Below are 16582 nucleotides of genomic sequence, written 5' to 3'. Positions count from 1 at the left end.
AAAAGGTTGCAACTTAATTTTTTCAATAAATATTTTCTATTTGTGTAAACCTTAACATGTGTCCTTGGGGTATACACCCTCCCAGTCACATTTATAAGGAAAAAACAACTTTTTAGATCTTTAAATAATTAATGTGTCTAGTCTATGTTAGCATGACCCGTAACATTTTACTGCCCGTTTTTTTGTGTCATATGTTACATGATCCCACTTATTTTACAATTTTTACGCATTGTCTCTCTGCTCAACTCCTTAACTTTCCGTAGCCATCAACATCTTTTAATTCCTAATAAACTTATTTTTTCCCTAAAAGAAAAATCATAAACTTATATTATTTATTTCCCCTTATCTTTCAAATAATAATGTCACTCCCACTCTTGTATTCTTATCCGTTAACAAAAGGAGAATTTATCCATTTGAGTGACACCAATAAAAATTATTATGTCTTTCACTAACAAAAATGAATGATGTTTATTGGTGTCAACTCGGATAGGAAAATCCACATTTTATTAATGAGTAAATAAAAATTTCTCTTCTTATAACATGCTTTATTCATTTTCAATGTCTTCCTTCTTCTTTCTTAACTAACAATGTGTTCCTAACCCCCATGTTCATGGCTATACCAATCTATATCGGCGGAAACTTTACTATTCATTTTTCTATTGAGAGTTTGATTTTGTATAAATTATCCTTATTGTCATACCCCAATTTTGGACCGTTTAAAATCTCTTGTCCGTATTTTAAAATGGTTCACGTTCCCTTTTTATTCGTTTTTTTTACCATTTAAAATTCGGGTTTCTTGTCTTTAGTCATTCAAAAAGTTTTTATTTTTACATTTAAATCAACGTTCGCATTTCACAACAATTAAAAACCGTCTCACTTTCGTTTTTACGACGCATAGTTTTTTTTATCGTAACGATCACGTCAAAAAAGAGAAGGCCTAATCGCTTTTTTTTTTTAAAAGGCGTCTTTTCTTATTAATCATTTCAATCGAAATTTCGGCAGGGAGGATACTTTGAAGTACCTCATGTCAGATTCCGAAGGGACTTTTTATTTTTTTATTATTTTTTTTATTTTTATTTTATTATTATTTTTTTATTTGTCTTTTTTAGTTTGTTTATTATTGTTTTATTTTATTATTATTATTTTTTTATAAAAAAAAAAACACAACAAAGAAAAGAAGAAGACATACGTCTTCCCTTTCTTCTTTTTCTTTTGCTTTTCTTTTTCTTTTTCTTTTTATTCATTCTTTTTATTTTTATTTATTTATTTATTTGTTAAGCCTTTGTCCCCAAGTCTCAGCTGCAGGGGCATTTTGGTCTTTGTTTTGTACCAGAGCCAACCCTAGTTTGTCACTATAAAAACCCTGTCAATCATTGGGAAATGGGCCAGAAGTCACTGTTCACGTCAAAAAATCAGCAGCAATTCACAAACACTCATTTTCTACTTTTCCAACCCTTTTTCAGATCAAACACTAAAAATTACAAAGAAATAACATGAACACATGAAGAACATTCATATATTCATCAAAATCCAGCAATACCAAAACTTTACTAAAACCTCAAAACTATTCATATAACCACACAAATCACAAACAAGCAACAACAACACAACCGGACCGGAGCAACAACAACACAACCGAACCAGAACAGCAAGCAGGCCGAACCGGAGCAGAAAGCGGAACCGGACCGTAAGGGAGCAGAAACGAACCGGAAGGAAAGAAGGGGACCGGAAAAAGAGGTAAAAATTTCACATTTTCATTTGTAGATCTAGGATTTTTGGTGTATGGTTTCGAAATTTTGAGCTTGGATTCGAGTAGAGGAGGGGAAGAGGAGTATTTTGATGTAAAAAATTTTCGAAAAAAAGCAAAAAAAAAAAACTCCGGCGCGGCGGCGCTCCGGCCACCACGCCGGAGTTGCTCCGGCCGCCCCTCCCCCACCTTCTTCTCCGGCGAGATTCCTAGAGAGAAGTGGGAGCTTCTCTCTCTAGGTTTTTAGAAAGAGGTTTTTTTTGTGATTTGTGTTATGTTTTTTTTGTTAAAACTCTTTTATAGTGTTTCTTTTTTTGGTTTGATCTTGTGCACATGCGCATACTGCAATTCAGTGCTCCATCGCGTTACACCCCTTGGATCTGGATCATTCCTTGATCTGAGGGCTCCTGTGTATCTTGATTTTGGATCAAGTGGATTTTCTTTCTGCGTGAGTATGGTGTGGTTTCTGTTTGGACCATCAGATCGTTGATCTGACGGTCACTGTGTTTTCAGTATAATCCCTTTATTTCTATGTTGTTTTTGTGACCGTTGGATCTTAGATCCTATGGCTATGATGAATCCAGGGGTTTGAACTTGGACCATTGATTTAATCCAATGATCCAGAATTAATCCTGCTGAGCCATTTGTTTATTATTTTTATTTGTTATTGTTTTTACTTTTTAAATGCTGTTTTTTATTCTTTTTGACATTTTTACGTTTAGAAAAAATTCCAAAAAATGTTTTTCTCACTATTTTTAATTTTCTATCATTGTTAAAAATCCATCCTTTTTTTTTCCTTTTAATTTGTTTTTTTTCTATTATTTCTTATATGATGATCTTAAATTTTTTATTATCTTAATTCTTGCTTATTATTTCTTATGTCTCATTCATCATAATATTCCTTGTGATTACTAACCATTTAATTTTTGTCTTAAATCATAGCATGCATATTCAATTTTCTCATCATTTTATTTTGTCATTGACTTAGTATGTATAAATAGGGAATTGATGTAATTTTATTTCTTGCATTTTATTTTGGCATAAAGGCCTTAGGGTTGTATTTAGGAATTGATGTAATAATGTAGGTAACACAAGCACCGACACATGCACCGACACTACCACATTTTATTTACCGCTTTCCGTTAGTTTTTTACGACGTTACGTTAGTTTTCACCGTTAGTTTAGAAAAATCATTTTTCACAAAAAAAATCAAATATGTCAAATTCAAAAAATATTTTTTCTTAGCAACATTTTCCCTTTATTTTCTTAATCAAATTTTTAATCAATTTTAATTCAACTTCAATCATTTTCAAAATTTAAAAATCAATCAACCTCACTCATTTCTTTTATCTCATGCCTTGAGGCCTCTTTCTCTTCTTAAAACCATTTTCAAAAATCTTAAAATCAACCTAACCCACCAAAGAAATTTTTGAGTGGAACTACGTCGGTTTTGATCCCTTTCCCAAAAAGGGTACGTAGGCAGAGGACTCGTCCTTCCAAATCAAATAAAAATAACCAAAAACATACTTCTTCTCCCTCCATTCTTTCACTTAGACATTAGGCAATAATTTTTCAAGTAAACAAGTAGCTTAGCACAAAATAATCTAGGTAAGAGGTTCCTATGGAATACCATAGACGCTTAGGATGCTAGCACCTTCCCTTCGCGTAACCAACCCCCGAATCCAAAGTCTCGATAAGGGTTTTTTACTCATTTTTTCCCTTCCCAAGAATAAAAATCGAGAGTTCAAAGATCGACGATTCAAATCAATTAATGGTTTGATATCCGAAAATCGCGAGCACACTTATATAATAATGATTTTGTATAACTTATGAAGCTTTCATGAGACGAATATACAAAATCTTATACCTTTGCATTTTCTGTCAATAAGATGCACAGCTACCTTTTGTGATTTCCCAACTTTACAACAACTACTACTCCCAAATTCAAAGGATGAGTTAACTTTTCTCTTTTGACTTGCTCTACAATCTTCATTATTAGGAGGTTTATTTCCTTGAAAGTTGTAGACCCTTCTAGCTTCATCAACTATTTGGAAAGGGTATTTTATCTCTATTGGCACTCTTTTCAAAGATGTGCACATGAAAATGGGAAGTTCTTTCATATTTGAAAATAAGAAGATGGTATTGTGCTAGATTATGATACTTTGCAAATTGCTTCCAACCCTTTTGAAACCATATCTTGCCATCAATTTTTACCAAATCTAATTTCCACTTTGCACCACTTGGAGTCTTTAGATATATAGCATTTGGTAAACAATTTCGATATTTCTCTACAAACTTTCTTGGAATCATCTGTCAATTTATTATTAAACTAGATTAGCATGCATGATAAGTATTTTGCATTACATTAGGCAAAATCTATCAATTTTATAGAGATGGCTCATAAAAAAATTATATAGATATGTAAAATCGGACCGTTCAACTCGACATGCCATGCCAAGTAAGGTCTTGTTATCTTTAAGCAAAAAACAAGGTAACAAGACAATTTTATTTGAAGGTAAAGAAACATAAACTACATGAACAAAGAATTTAAGTCAAAAGCTTACAAGTTTTCCTACAAGAAGGCTTTGAATAGTTATGATCTTGAAAAAGTGGAATTGCTTCACATGAGGAAATTCATTAGCCATGACTCTGCATTGAAGTTTAGATGCCAATCAGAGCCAAGAGGAATACTAAACGATGGCTTTCTATTTGAGATTCATTTAAAACTCTTGATGATTACCCAAAGTGGGCTTTTTGCTTCACATGAAAAAATTCACTAACCATGAGTCTGTTCTGCAAATGCGTGTGCTTTTGTTTATTTTTCCATCTGACCATAGCTCAAGGCTTCTTGGAACTAATAACGGGTCTAAAATCACACCTAAAGTGGGTCTTTTTATCTTGTGTCATTAGGGCACAAGTTAAGTTGAATGTACATTTATTTTTCATAGGAAAGAAATTTGTTTTGACTTTTAAAAGTTGAATACAAGTTGAATGTACAACTTTTAAGAGAATTATTTTTATTTTAAATTCCTTAGCATGGTGTATGTCATTGGGGCACATATTAACATTTGCCTTTATTTAATAAAAAAAGGTTAATTAAATAAGTGTTAAATAATGTTAACAAGTGTCCTGAGACACTCTTTAGGTACCTTTTATGAGAATATATGTGTAATCAATGCATTAAAATGTGTAACAATTGAATTTTTAAAGGAATAGTTTTTTCTAAATTTGGGATCCTTAAAAAGTGTCTTGAGACACTCATTAACAAGACCCAATAATATTTATTCCATGCAATTTTGAATTTTCATTGATCACTTGTAATATTTTTTTATATTTCAACCTTTTAATATGAAGATTTTTCTTTATTTGACCTTCATGAAATCAAATTCAAAATATTTTTGCCTTTGTAATTTGAGTGAAATTTAGTTCACCCATGTCATATCATTTATTTTGTATAGTCTAATTTTACAAAGGTCTACAAACAAAGAATCTAATTTTTTTTTGAAGAAAATGTAATTTAAATTACAAGATTGGAATCTAAACAAATATTACAGGTAAAGCAAAACCTGCTCAAATTTCAAGGGAGTCAACATTAATTAACCCCTTAAATAAATGATTTCTATAAATATCCATAATGTCTAACTTGCACCAACATTATTGGTGGTTCACTAACAAACCTCAATAACTTTTTTAATCTTAATCATTTGATCTATTTATCAAAAAATAAATCATTTGATCTTGAAGGTCTATTGTATCTAACAATGAATCATCCACACCAAATTGTTTTCTCCATTTCTTCATCTTCTTTCCTCCTTTGTTCTTCATCTTCATCATCACCTTCATCAATTTTCATCAAATAAACCTGATAAAGAAAACTTAAACCTTCACCATTTCTTTCCACTACTTATCACATCTGGCTTAATTTCCTTCTTCATGATTTCTTTCCGCAACTTCCCGCAATCTTACATCCTCCCTCCCTTATAAAATTCATCCATGAATAACCCATTTCTTCACGAAAATTGCTCTTCTCCCATCAAGATTTGCTCACACCCAACTGAACTTCCCAAAACTCCCCTCACGTGACTTAAGTCACGTTGAAATCCTACGTGAGTTATGTCACACGTTGCGTATCCTTTTAAAGATTAGACAGCAACTCATTTCACATCTATTATCTCCAAAAACTCTCATAAATAAACCAAATCCTTAATTTCTTTAAGTTCAATTTAAACAGCACTTCAATAACAAGTAAGTTTTCATAATCAAACACCATTAAATTAGAAATTGTTTAGTTTAATGGTTTGTTTAAATTTTAATTTTTTTGGAAAGAAATGATACAATACTTACATGTAAATGCCTTATATTTCTTAATTGTTTAGATGTTTGCATGTTTATGTTGTAGTTTTGAGTTTTAGGGTTTATGTATAATTTGCACTCCAAGTGTTTGATGAAATGTTTAAATGAGCTTTTCATCGATTGTTTAATTTCTTATGGTGTAGATATGAAACAATGGACAATTTGTTCGGCGCTCAAGTACGCTTTAACGGTGAAAACCCTTATTTGTTAAAGGTTTGGGTCAATGTCACGCTAAAGGATCTGAAGGATCAACTGAATAAAATCAACCTAGGAGTCAACCCAAGAGACACAAGGAAGCTGAAAGACATTCAATATGGATGTCACGAGTTACCGCAGTCCGACAAGATAATGCTCACAGACGATCACTGCGTGAGGAGCATGTTCTCCGTATATCATCAGCGCGGCATGTTCCTGAGGATTGAGCTGGATGCTACATTGTTAAGTTCGCCTGAAGATATTATAAAGAGTTTGATCATGCCACAAGATTATGTTTAGGTAGCATCATTATTATGTACTGTCTTTATTTTCTTTGAATTTAAATTTAATTATTGTCAGTTTGCTGAAGATGTTGGTATTGAAGTGTCTTATACTTAGGGTAAAGGTTTGCAAGTCTGTTTGAAAACTCAAAAGAATAAAGAGAACACAACATGTATTTTACCAAATCAACTATATAGGTTTTCACATCGAATTCCTTTGTATAAGATGAGTGTGACGAAACGGAATGCACCTTTAAGATCTTGTTATGTGAATTGATTATGCTCCTCTGTCAATTGAAACTTGTCAGTTGGTAGGACAATATGATTAAAGTTCCAAAGAATGTATTGGAATGCACTCCTTTTTGTCGCTACTCAACATATAAAGTTGATTTAATAAAATACATGTGTTGTGTTCCCTTCATTACATTTAATCATCTCCTTCATCACATAAGTCAATTGGGTTGTCCTCGAGAGTTCCTGTGGCACCTACTTTTGGTTGAGGACCAAAATAACAAGTCCTTTCGCTCTCTTCAGCCTGGACTGATTGTTCACCGGCACCTTCAAATTGTTTTTTTTTATGGAACCATCGCATTCGATGATGTGCCATGTCACAGTTGTTTTTACTTTCTTCTTCTAACAATTCAATCAAAAAAAGCCAATGTAATAGGATAATAAACACTTACTTGATTTTGGGATTGTAATTGGCGTTTAATGGCTTAAGCATGGACAAAATCGAAACAATGGAAATCAAAACCACAACAATGTAGTTTCGGAAATTTCTATGTTGCTATTATGTTTTTTATAACATAACCCAACGTGAGTTAACTGACGTTGACTTAAGTCTTGTACCGAGTCTGACTTAAATCACGCTGGTAATACACCTATGTGAGTTAAATTGCACATGAGTATTTTCGAAAGATCAGTTGGGAGTGAACAAAATTTGATAGGAGAAGAGCAATTTTCTATCTGCATTATTCATTTGATCCAAACCCATTTCACCACAAATGTTGGAATTGACTTCAAATTAGTGGTTTGGAAGAGCAGAGGAATCGTGTCACGATTTTGCCATCGTGACACGATCAGGGAGGCAGTGAGCCTAGTTTGCTGGAAGCAAAATCGTGTCACGATCTTGGGAAATTGTGACACGATTCAGAAACTTGCTGGTTAAGTTTCTCTGATAAGGACTGGTCAACCTGGGGACCGTTGCAGATCGTGACACGATCTAGGGAAATCGTGGCACGATTTCTTCTGGGCAGGACTAGTATTTAAAGTGTTCTTGTGCTCATTTGAAGGTTAACCTTGAGAGAACTTAAGAGAGGAAACTTGGAGATCAAAGATGGGATCCTTTGGGTGTGTTCCTTTGATGAGAGTGAATCTTAGGTTGGGAAAACAACATTGTAATCATCTTGGGATTATGGGTTCATAGTGTGAGGTTGGGAAATTTATCAAAGGGTAGGTCTAGGGTTTTGTCTTGTGTAAAGCTTGATAAGCTAGATTCTTGTAACTCTTTGTAAAACATTCACATATTGGATTGGAGAGCTGCTCTCTCCCCCAGATTAGGCCACATTGGCTGAACTGGGTCAACAATCTTGCTTGGTGTTTTGTTCGTTTTCTTTTATCGTTTATCTTGTATGCTTGTTAGCTCTTAGTGTGGATTTGCTTACATTAGGCTTAGGCTGTTTTGTTGTTGATTAGCTTGGAGGCCATTTGCACTCATAGATTACCTCTATCTCTTGCTCCACACATCTTTGATTTATTCTCATTGGTGTGAAGGTTCATTAGTTGAGCCGGATTCACAACAATTGGCGCCCACCGTGGGGCATAGGCGTGATTGATAGGAGGTATCATGGGGTCAAAGTGGGACATCGAGAAGTTCACCGGAAGTAATGATTTCGGGTTATGGAAGGTTAAGATGCAAGCGGTATTGACACAACAAAAGTGTGTAGAAGCATTGAAGGGTGAAGCGGCGATGCCGGCAACCTTGACACAAGAGGAGAAGCGTGAGATGGTAGACAAGGCAAAGAGTGCCATTGTCTTATGTCTCGGAGATAAGGTCTTAAGGGATGTCGCGAGGGAAGCTACCGCGGCATCGATGTGGGCAAAGTTGGAGTCATTGTATATGACGAAATCTTTGGCTCATAGGCAACTCTTGAAGCAACAACTCTATTCATTTAAGATGGTGGAGTCTAAATCGATCTCGGAGCAACTAACGGAGTTTAACAAGATTCTTGATGATTTGGCCAACATTGAGGTTAACATGGAAGATGAGGATAAGGCTTTGTTGTTACTTTGTTCATTACCAAAGTCCTTTGAGCATTTCAAGGATACCATCCTTTATGGTAAGGAGGGCACTACTACTTTGGAGGAGGTCCAAGCGGCTTTGAGAACCAAAGAATTGACCAAGTTCAAGGACATGAGGGTTGATGAAGGTAGTGAAGGCTTGAATGTTACAAGAGGGAGGAATGAGCATAGAGGAAAAGGCAAAGGGAAATCAAGATCCAAGTCTAGGTCCAAGGGCTTTGACAAATCAAAGTATAAATGCTTTCTTTGTCACAAGCAAGGTCATTTCAAGAAAGATTGTCCGGATAAGGGGGGCGATGGTAGTCCTTCGGTTCAAGTTGCGGAGGCTTCGAATGAAGAAGGTTATGAGAGTGCGGGTGCGCTAGTGGTAACAAGTTGGGAACCGGAGAAGAGTTGGGTTTTGGACTCGGGATGCTCTTATCACATGAGCCCTAGAAAGGAATATTTTGAGACTTTGATTCTAAAAGAAGGAGGAGTTGTTCGACTCGGAAATAACAAAGCTTGCAAAGTCCAAGGCATGGGCAACGTTCGTCTAAAGATGTTTGATGGCCGTGAATTCCTTTTAAGGGATGTGAGGTATGTTCCCGAACTTAAGCGAAATTTAATTTCCATAAGCATGTTTGATAATCTAGGTTATTGCACTAGAATAGAGCATGGGGTTTGTAAAATTTCGCATGGTGCATTGATTACGGTAAAGGGGTCTAGAATGAATGGTTTATACATTTTAGATGGTTCCATAGTAATTGGTAATGCATCGGTAGCTAGTGTTGCATCTCATAATAATTCTGAATTGTGGCATTTGAGATTGGGGCATGTTAGTGAGAGGGGTTTAGTTGAACTAGCTAAACAAGGTTTGCTAGGGAAAGATAAATTGGATAAGCTAGAATTTTGTGAACATTGCATACTAGGCAAACAACATAGGGTGAAGTTTGGAAGTGGCATGCATCATTCTAGTAGACCTTTTGAGTATGTGCATTCGGATCTTTGGGGTCCTTCTAAGACTCCTACTCATGGGGGAGGTTCCTATTTTCTTTCTATCATTGATGATTATTCTAGGAGAGTGTGGGTCTTTGTTTTGAAAAACAAAAGTGACACCTTTGAAAAGTTCAAAGAATGGCACACTCTCATAGAAAATCAAATGGGAACTAAACTAAAAGGTTTAAGAACTGACAATGGCCTGGAGTTTGTTTCAGAGCAGTTTAATGAGTTTTGCAGGTTGAAAGGAATCAAGAGGCATAGAACCGTACCAAGAACACCTCAACAAAATGGTCTTGCGGAACGCATGAATAGGACCCTTTTGGAGCGTGTGAGGTGTATGATTCTAGGAGCTGGGTTACCTAAGAGTTTCTGGGGTGAAGCCGTGACAACGGCTGCTTATTTGATCAATAGATGTCCATCAACGGGAATAGACTTCAAGACACCTATGGAGGTATGGAGTGGGAAACCGGCAGATTACTCCTCTTTGAAGGTTTTCGGAGCTTTGGCATATGCGCATATCAAGCAAGACAAGCTTGAGCCTAGAGCTTTGAAATGTGTCTTCATTGGTTATCCGGAAGGTGTGAAGGGATACAAGTTGTGGAAATTGGAATCTAGTGGAAGATCAAGAGTCTTGATAAGTAGGGATGTTACCTTCGATGAGACCCAGATGGGGATGAAGTGTAAAGACTTAGAGACTCAAGTACCGGAAACTATGGTGGAGAGAACTCAGTTTGAGGTGGAGCTTCCAAATGAAGAAGAAGAAGATGTAGAAGATGAAGCTTCAACATCGGATACAAGTGGAACTCAACCGGTAGTGGATCCTGAGTATCTATTGGCAAGAGATAGAGAAAGAAGGACCATTACGGCTCCTAAGAGATTCGGTTATGCGGACTTGGTGTGTTTTGCTCTAAATGCGGCGGAGGATGTGCAAGACTCGGAGCCTAGAAACTTCAAGGAGGCATTTGAGAGCAAAGAGAGCAAGTATTGGTTGAAGGCGGTGAATGAAGAAATGGATTCATTGGAAAGGAACCAAACTTGGAAACTTGTGAAGCTACCTAACCACCAAAGGGTAGTTGGATGCAAGTGGATCTTCAAGAAAAAGGATGGCATTCCGGGTGTTGAAGGTCCAAGGTACAAAGCAAGACTTGTGGCAAAGGGTTTCACTCAAGTGGAGGGGATCGACTACAACGAGATCTTTTCACCGGTGGTGAAACATTGTTCCATAAGGATACTTATGGCTATAGTGAATCAATTCAATCTTGAGTTGGAACAAATGGATGTGAAGACCGCTTTCTTACATGGTGACCTTGAAGAGACAATCTACATGGAGCAACCGGAAGGTTTTGTGGAGGACAAGTCTAAGGTGTGTCTTTTGAAGAAATCTTTGTATGGGTTGAAGCAAAGCCCTAGGCAATGGTATCGTCGGTTTGATGAGTTTCTTTTGAAGACCGGTTTTGTGAGAAGCGGGTATGATTCTTGTGTGTACATGTTGAAGAAGAATGAGAAAGTCATTCTCTATCTTCTTTTATATGTGGATGATATCTTGATGGCAAGTTCTAGCAAGGATGAGATTATGAAGCTCAAGGAGAGACTAAATGGTGAATTTGAGATGAAGGATCTTGGTCCGGCAAAGAGAGTTCTTGGGATTGATATCAAGAGGAATCGTGACAAGGGCGAACTTTTCTTATCTCAACATGGTTATTTGAAGAAGGTGGTGGAGCGGTTTAGAATGTCAAACTCTAAAACCGTAAGCACTCCCTTGGGTCACCACACAAAGTTGTCTATACAACAATGTCCCCAATCCGAGGATGAGAAGCAATTGATGGAAGGTACTCCCTATGCAAGTGGGGTTGGAAGCATCATGTATGGAATGGTTTGTAGTAGGCCGGACTTGGCTTATGCGGTTAGCATTGTGAGTCGGTTTATGGCAAATCCGGGAAGTGTGCATTGGCAAGCTTTGAAGTGGGTGTTGAGGTACTTGAATGGGTCGTTGAAGGGCGGTTTGAAGTACACAAGGGCAGCTCAAGATGAAGACGCTTTGGAGGGGTATGTTGATGCGGATTATGCGGGCAATGTGGACACTAGGAAATCCTTGTCGGGTTTTGTGTTTACTCTTTATGGCACGGCGATTAGTTGGAAGGCAAATCAACAATCCGTGGTGGCATTATCTACAACTCAAGCGGAGTACATCGCACTTGTTGAAGGTGTGAAGGAGGCCATATGGTTGAAAGGGATGATTGGTGAGTTAGGAATTACTCAAGAATGTGTGAAGATACATTGTGATAGTCAAAGTGCCATTCACTTGGCAAATCATCAAGTGTATCATGAAAGGACAAAGCACATTGACATTCGCCTGCACTTTGTTAGAGACATGATTGAATCAAAAGAGATTGTGGTTGAGAAAGTGGCATCGGAGGAGAATCCGGCGGATGTGTTCACCAAGTCATTGCCTCGATCAAGATTCAAGCATTGCTTGGACTTGATCAAGTTTGTCGAAGAGTAGTTCCCTTTTGGAGAGAGCAGCATGGTGGTTGATGGTTAAATTGACATCACCACCAATTTAGAAGTCAAGGTGGAGAAATGTTGGAATTGACTTCAAATTAGTGGTTTGGAAGAGCAGAGGAATCGTGTCACGATTTTGCCATCGTGACACGATCAGGGAGGCAGTGAGCCTAGTTTGCTGGAAGCAAAATCGTGTCACGATCTTGGGAAATTGTGACACGATTCAGAAACTTGCTGGTTAAGTTTCTCTGATAAGGACTGGTCAACCTGGGGACCGTTGCAGATCGTGACACGATCTAGGGAAATCGTGGCACGATTTCTTCTGGGCAGGACTAGTATTTAAAGTGTTCTTGTGCTCATTTGAAGGTTAACCTTGAGAGAACTTAAGAGAGGAAACTTGGAGATCAAAGATGGGATCCTTTGGGGTGTGTTCCTTTGATGAGAGTGAATCTTAGGTTGGAAAAACAACATTGTAATCATCTTGGGATTATGGGTTCATAGTGTGAGGTTGGGAAATTTATCAAAGGGTAGGTCTAGGGTTTTGTCTTGTGTAAAGCTTGATAAGCTAGATTCTTGTAACTCTTTGTAAAACATTCACATATTGGATTGGAGAGCTGCTCTCTCCCCCAGATTAGGCCACATTGGCTGAACTGGGTCAACAATCTTGCTTGGTGTTTTGTTCGTTTTCTTTTATCGTTTATCTTGTATGCTTGTTAGCTCTTAGTGTGGATTTGCTTACATTAGGCTTAGGCTGTTTTGTTGTTGATTAGCTTGGAGGCCATTTGCACTCATAGATTACCTCTATCTCTTGCTCCACACATCTTTGATTTATTCTCATTGGTGTGAAGGTTCATTAGTTGAGCCGGATTCACAACAACAAATTTTCTGAACCTTCACAACCAACCCATTTTAATAACAAAAAAACACAACTACAAGAACCCAATGTCAACCCCACATTTTCTCCTTCAACCTATCTAGGAAACCCCTATAATGCAGCAATACAACAGCACGTGGGCGTCCTAATCCCATAACGTGAACGTAAAAGATTAAGCTAATATTCAAAGGAAACATATGCAGATAAAGATAAGGCCTACACACCTTCCAATATAGAAACTAACCAACTAAGCTTAGAAAGGAAGCTCCCGAGTCATTACGACTAAAATGGGGCTGAAAACGCTATAAATAAAAGGCTTAATTGCACTTTTGGACCCCTATCTTTCCAAAAGTTGCGGTTATGGACTCCTAGCTAATTTAAATACAAAACAGCCCCTTATGTTTTGATTCTTTGGTAGTTTTGGACCCCCAAGACAAAATAAAAAATAAAAAATATGACACGTGGCACCTCACTTAGGGTGTCACGTCAGCGTTGATCAAGTCAACAATGGACTAGGGGTCCAAAATTGCCAAAAAAATCAAAACATATGGGGCTGTTTTGTATTTAAATTAGTTAGGGGTCCATAACCGCAACTTTTGAAAAGATAGGGGTCCAAAAATGCAATTAAGCCTAAATAAAATCATTGGGATCTTTCTCAAGGCATTGTCTAACTAGATACATAAAACGTAAGAGCTTTAACTTAATCACGGGCCAGGTTCTCATATTGTACTCACTTGAAGTGTGTTTGGCATCCACCGTGGGGCCTCAATAAAACTAACCCATGCACACTCATCAAACATAAACTCATAAGTTATCTCATGATGGCCGACAAAGCTAGAAAAAAATCGATCTAGACATTATCACAATGATGCATCTTTAGTTGGAGCAGCTGCAACAACAAAATAAAGTCGTACAAGCTTCCGTAACCACGACTCAGCAACAACAACAAGATCTCAACAACAGCAAGGACCACCCAGAGGGAACACACGGACTAGATCCCTGACTCATTAATTTGTAGGGAAATGTTAACGAGTGCCCCTAGAGCACTCTTTAATACCTTTAAATAGTAACTTTGCATAAAAATATTTGTAATCAATGCATTGAGAATCGAAATATTTAACTTTTTTATGAAATAATTTCTCTTTATTGAATCTTTAAAGAGTGTCCCGGAAACACCTGTTAACAAGACCCTAAATTGTATCATCATCAAATAAGATACTACTTTGGTCTTTTTTAAAAGAAATTTTATTTCTAAGATTCATTCAATTAATGATTTTGGTCTATAGGACCTAGCCCGTGAGTAAGTTAAACCTAATTAGTCAATCACACTCGGAGAAAGACTAGTATTGATTTTTTGGATTTCTACACTAGGGATTGCTAATATGGGTCAAGTCTAACGGTGAACCATGTTATGTTTACTGAATTTTAATGAACACTATTTTTCTACATTTTTTATTATTAATTTTTTTACTAATGATGATAAAAGGTCACATTTTAACAGTTTTTAGAAGTTCATATTAGACACACCTTTTAAATTACAATTATAAAAAAATCTATTAAAAAATATTATAAAGACACGATATAACATGTGTTGCATAAATAGTGTATTACTAGGTTCGTATCTAAAGAAGTGGAAAATGTGTGTTGTTGCATAAATAGTGTTGCAAAAAATTTAGAAACTTCACACCTATAACATGATAATAAAGAAATGGAAAATATGTGTTGTCAGCGCCATTTATTTTGGATGAATAGTGTATTACTTCGTTCATCTCTAAATACAAGATCTTTTTGAGCAAATCACAGGAATTAAAAAAGTTTGTGGTAGTATTAAATCTGATTTTAATTATTGTTGTTTTTACAATTTTATTTTAGAGAGAGAGTTTATGTTTTCATTATATCGTATATTATTAATTGAAGAAAAAAAACAAGTAAGGGCATATTGGTAAATAAAATAATTATGTAGTTAGAAATACCAAAAAGATGTTATAAAAATGGACAATTTTGTTCTCTCAAAATGATTTTATAATTAAGAATGGAAGTAGTATCAGTTCATATCGTGTTTTTTAATGCAAATATTAATTTTCCTACATGTCATCATTCCCCTCCCAATATCTCGCACTAAAATACGTAAATAAAGAAACAATTTTATTTGCCCTTGAATACAACTAAATGAATTTGGGCATTAACTAAAAAGTATAAATAAGGAAACTATTTTTACCTCAAGAAAAATTGTTTACTAAACATGAATTTGAGCCCAATGATTTTGCGCATTTACTCCTATAAATAAATCAAGCTTTACATTTAGACTCTCACAACACCAACACCACTTTCTTCTGTCAAAAAAAAAAAAAAAAAGGCACCAACACAACTTTCTCTCCCTCTCTTACAGAGAAAAATGGCCAAAACCCTAACATTATTTTTACTCTTTCTTCAACTTACTTATTTTACTGCATTTGCCGAAGAGGAATTTGATATTGGTGGTGGCGGCGGCGGCTTTCGTATGCCTTTTATTAAGCCTTCTGGCGGTCTTAGGCCTCTTCTTCGTCATATGCCTCGTGTCAAAGATAATCCTCCTCCTATTAACCCTGCTCATGTTAACCCTCCTGCCCCTTTTAAACCTAGCCCTGACCTTGAACTTGTTCACTATTCTAGGCCTGGCCCTATTAACGTTGTTGCCCATATTAAGCCCCGCAATTTTTAACTTTGGATTTTCACTTTCGTGTTCAGATCTTGAACTATCAATTTCGAACACAAAAAATGAGCTTGAGTTATCAATAGTAAAGAGTGATATTATGTCTAATTGATGGTTCTTGTAAAATTTTAATATTAAATAAATAATATTTATGGTTTTTGTAGAAAAAAATTGTTTAATTTGACTAACTCGGTACTCTTTATTGTGTGAGAAATATGTTTGTTAATAATTATTTTAATTTTTAATTGAAAATATTTAAATTGTGATTGGAGCAAAATTCGATACTATCGAGTACTGATTCATACTCTTGTGCCCGGGCAGCACTTGGGTGCCATAGTTTTTTGGTGCCATTGGTGCCATAGGTAACTTTGTGTCTATCTCTCTCTTAACAACTCATTCTCTCTCATCTAAATAATTTATTTTAATCATTCTCTTTCATCTAAAATGAACTTATATCATCAATGGCACCAAAAAACTATGGCACCCAAGTATTTCCTCTTGTGCCCAGGGTCTATTCATAATATGGACAAAACGGATTTTAAGTAAGGACAAAACTTGGGTACAATTTTTTAACTACTTTTTATATGGTTTTTGACTAAAAATATATCCTTTATGGATATAACAAACTCTAAGAAAATTACGGATTTGAGAAAATCATG

The sequence above is a fragment of the Medicago truncatula genome, chromosome 7 (genome assembly GCF_003473485.1).
Source record: "Medicago truncatula cultivar Jemalong A17 chromosome 7, MtrunA17r5.0-ANR, whole genome shotgun sequence".
Taxonomy (NCBI): domain Eukaryota; kingdom Viridiplantae; phylum Streptophyta; class Magnoliopsida; order Fabales; family Fabaceae; genus Medicago; species Medicago truncatula.
This window is presented reverse-complemented; position numbering follows the sequence as displayed.